Source organism: Tupaia chinensis, unplaced genomic scaffold (genome assembly GCF_000334495.1).
Source record: "Tupaia chinensis unplaced genomic scaffold, TupChi_1.0 Scaffold145148_1, whole genome shotgun sequence".
Classification (NCBI taxonomy): Eukaryota; Metazoa; Chordata; class Mammalia; order Scandentia; family Tupaiidae; genus Tupaia; species Tupaia belangeri.
The window spans coordinates 1,228,852-1,233,169 of record NW_006205008.1 but is presented as its reverse complement, the minus strand read 5'-3'; the positions used below and the strand labels follow the sequence as shown (position 1 = coordinate 1,233,169).

The following is a 4,318-nucleotide window of genomic DNA, read 5'->3' as shown; positions in this document are numbered from 1 at the left end:
ATTTTTTTTTTTTTTTTTTTTTTTTTTTTTTTTCAGGCTTAATTCACTTTATTCTCGCTGTATGAAAACCCTAGGTTGTGACCACAGCTGGAGCCTGGGTCCTCTGCACAGAAACTCTGGTGTGGGTCTTGAAGAGATGGTCGGTGAATTCCTGATAGGGAGACTTGGTGAACACGGTCTCTTTCCAGAGGTCAGGGGTCAGATAACTGTAGTTCTTGGAGATGGTATCAAAGGTGGCCTTGTCAAAGTTGCCCAGGGTGGCAGTGCAGCCCTGGGCTGAGGTGTAGCAGTCATCGATGCCAGCTATCAGCAGCAGCTTCTTGGGCACAGGAGCGGAGAACATGCCAGTGCCTCTGGGGGCAGGAATGAGGCGCACCAGCACAGAGCCACAGTGGCCAGTCACCTTGCAAGGGACGGTGTGCGGCTTGTCGATCTTGTTCTCCCAGTAGCCTCTCCGCACTGGGACAATGGAGAGTTTGGCCAGGATGATGGCCCCTCGGATGGCAGTGGTCACCTCCTTGGAGCACTTCACACCCAAATCAACATGGCCATTGTAGTCCCCGATGGCGACAAATGCCTTGAACCTGGTCTGCTGGCCAGCATGTGTCTGCTTCTGCACCGACATGATCTTCAGAACCTCGTCCTTGAGAGACACTCCCAGGAAGAAGTCGATGATCTCAGACTCCTTGATGGGCAGGGAGAAGAGATAGATCTCCTCCAGGGATTTGATCTTCATGTCTTCGGCCTGGCGGCCCAGCTTGGTGACCGGGATCCACCTTGTCCTCGGCCTTGCTCCGCCCGCGGCCCGGCCCGGCCCCGACCGCGGGGGGCCGCTGCCCGAGCCTCCACGGAAGCCGCCTCGGCCTCCTATCCCAGGACCCCCAGGGCCTCCGGCCCCTGCCGCTGCACCGGCGTCATCCGCCATTTGGTGTTCTCTCGGAGAAGAAGTCTCTTAGCATTTCTTTGATTTTGATTTATTAAAAGCTACAGCTCTTTTTGAAATGAAAAATACACTTAAATATGGCCATTTAAAAAAATGAGATAGAGAAAAAAACAATTGACTGCCATCAGTTCCTGTTATTGAGAGCAGGTTATCGTGAAACCATAGACTTGTTAAAGTCCTTTCATCTGCTTGTATCCACCCCCTCTCCGCTTCTCTCTCTCTCTCTCCCTCCCTCTCTCTCTCTCTCTCTCTTTCTCTCTCTCTCTATATATAATATTTATGTGTATATATATGTAAAATGCCTCTCTATATATTTATATAACGTCTCTGATTCAGTTGAGTGCAGCAGAGCCCCAGTCTGAGATAGTCTGTACTCACCATGGGACTGGGGCATGATAATTTTTTATATCTGTATAATGATTATATTGGGTTGTTGGGAACGTTACGATGCATTTGTGCATAGAAAAATACGTCATGACTTTTCCAACTTCCCTATATGTACATGTATATAAATATATATATAATACAATTTCAGTACATATAATTAAATATATAGGAATGATTTTAGTTTTAGGAAGCTAATAAAAGTCAGCAGTAGAATTGACTTAATTTGGAATGAAGTTGTTTCCAGTTGTAATGCTCATGCCTACCACTGGTTACCCCATTCAGTTCAGATCCCTATTCTTTCAACAGACTAAAAACTACTCACTCCCCACAGTTAATTATGATAAAAACCAGAAACATCACAAGAATATATAGCTCCTATTGAACATAAACTAGATGGAATAGCATGTACCTATGAGTTTTGAACTTAAGTTAGCAAAATCTTATATAAGTTTCATTCTTAACTTGAAGACTGTTTTCAATAGTAAGTTCCTCAAATTTCTTCTGTGTAGCATTGAATAATTCCTAAATAAAAATTAAAGAACTGGTTTCAAACTCATACTAGTAGCTCCTCTGTCTTTTAGTAAGTCTGGAATAAAGCCCACAAAAATATATCATTGTCCTTTTTTGAACTAGAGAAAATAAGTTTTTGAAGTTGAAATCAAATCTTGAGTTTCATCGGGTCTTTTCAGCATGCAAATTCTATTGTAATATTAGTTTCCCAAAGTGAGTTCTAAAACAAAGTTTCTTGAACAATAACATGAACCTTGGGAGCTTGGTGAAATGAATATGCTGGTTCATTAGGTCCGGGCTAAGGCCTAAGAGTCAGCATTTTTAAGACACTCTTAAGGAATGCTGGTGCTGCTGGCTCACAGTTCAGACTTTGAGTCGCAAGGGCCCCCGATGAACCCTCCTTATTTATGATAGCACAGCGGAGAATGGCTAGGAAGGCAATGTGTCACAAGAGAAAGAACAACGCCCCAGTATCGAATGACATCAATTCAAGTTAAGTCTTGACACTCGCTAACAGTGCAATCTTGAACAAATTTAACCAATGATTTTGAACCTTGGTGTCTTTATCATTAAATGTATGTGACACTTGCCTGACATAGCTCAGGGATGGTGGGGGGGGGAAGAGGTGTGGGGTGGGGCAGGGGATGTGGTGGTTAAGGCACTGGACTTCCACATGGCCAACTTTGGTTTGAATCCCGGACTTGGCAGTTTGTTCTCTCACTTTCTCTTTCTCTCTCATCAAATTAAAAAATAATAATAACAAATAAAAAAATGTATCAGCAGAAATACATATATATATATATTATTTGTACATATACACACAAATATTTATGATTATACTTGGGAATACCTTTAAACTTTCCATTATGTATATGGTTCCAGTGAACTCAACACATAGTCAGAGGCTTCGCATACTCATCCAGATAGCATAGTAATCTCTTCCTGGAAAGTTGGCTTATGCTTTGTTGGAACATTTTTTGTCCCAGTGAGGTTCGAATTCCCTTCCATCGCCGAGAAGGAGTGGAGGGTACAGTAATTGTCCAAATCCCCTAAGAATTGCCCCTGGTTCTCAAAAACATAAGAGCAATCGCAAAATAACTTTTAAATACATTTGTGTAAACTGTGTATCATCCCCCCCTCCCCGAAAGAATAATCCACAACATTCACTTAAAAACAGAAACTTAAATTGCAACAGATGTTTCCCTTCTTCAAAAGTTTCTTGAATTCATTGACAGACTTTTGGCTAAACTGATGAATTAATTTGTTCAGGCCAGATTTCATAAATCCTCTAATAATTCTTCCCTTTACACATATTGACTTGATTTTTGAGATCTACAGCATGTGGTTTAAATGTTTTAACCTTTACTACTTTAATCAACTAACATTTATTTCAGGGTTGGTTGATGACCGGCCATTGAAAGATATAGTTAACTAAGAAATGAAGTCTAATTTGTCAGCTAAATAAACCTGACTATCTAAATAGTAAGTAGAAATCAGTCCGTGTCACTGTATTTTGAAAGGTTTGGCAGTTTTATGGAACTCTTTCTTTTCCAGAGCTATGTTGAAGATAAATTTCTGGGTTATTACTACAAAGTTTGGACATGCATGAGATCCCATGCTTAGACGGGGCTGATTTAGCTCAGCTGTACACAAACCAGATTTTAACTGCACAAGTAGATTTATTTATGGTGTGTTAGACTCTTTTTTCATTAATATGTGGAGTCTGAGTACCCATTTAGCATGGCTCAAATCAATCTAATACAAAATTGAGCTGAGTTTTTAAATTTTATTTTGTAAATCACATTTTTCAAAACTTTTTTTTACTTTTTTTTTTTTTTTTTGGGAGAGGTTTTTGCTATAGGGCGTGTGCACTTGCCAGACAGACAGAGAGAGACGGAGAGATAGAAAGCGAGAAATCACCCCCCAGAGAGGATGGTCACGCCGCAGTCCCTTCTCCTCCATTCTCCTCTTGGGATCTTGGGCACGCACGCACATGCACCGGGCGTGAGTTCTAAGCCACCGGGTCCGGGACGCAAACCGCAGTCAACTACATGAGAGTCCAGAGACATAGCCATTACGCTAACTGCTGGTTCCCAAAACCTTTTTAAGAGTATCTGTTAGAAGACTTTCTTTGGACAGCCCAATTAACCAAATTTCATGATTCTCTGTGTGCGTGTATGTGTATTTAATTCAAACAGGGCGTGGGAAAAATTCTGTAAGTAGATCATGTATTGGTTATAACAAGAATGGATTATGCTGGTCATTTTTCTTCTTCTTTTTTAATTGCCAGAGGGCAATTGTGCTAGTAGAGAGAGAGCGCAAGAGAGAAAGAATCCTCTGGTGGGGCTTGGTCATGCTGCAATCCCTCCCCTTCCTCCATGTCTCCCTCCAGCCAGGGTCCTAGGCACGTATACACACATTCCTAGCATGCTTCCCAGGCTGCTGGGGCCAGGACTCACATCACAGCCCCATGTGGGA

The 4,318-nt window shown here is 42.0% G+C and overlaps 1 pseudogene; it reads right to left on the bottom strand.

Annotated features, from left to right (window-relative positions):
- Positions 1 to 41: 41 nt before the first annotated feature.
- On the bottom strand, positions 42 to 942 carry LOC102473411 (40S ribosomal protein S2 pseudogene; annotated as a pseudogene).
- Between the last annotated feature and the right edge of the window lie 3,376 nt (positions 943 to 4,318).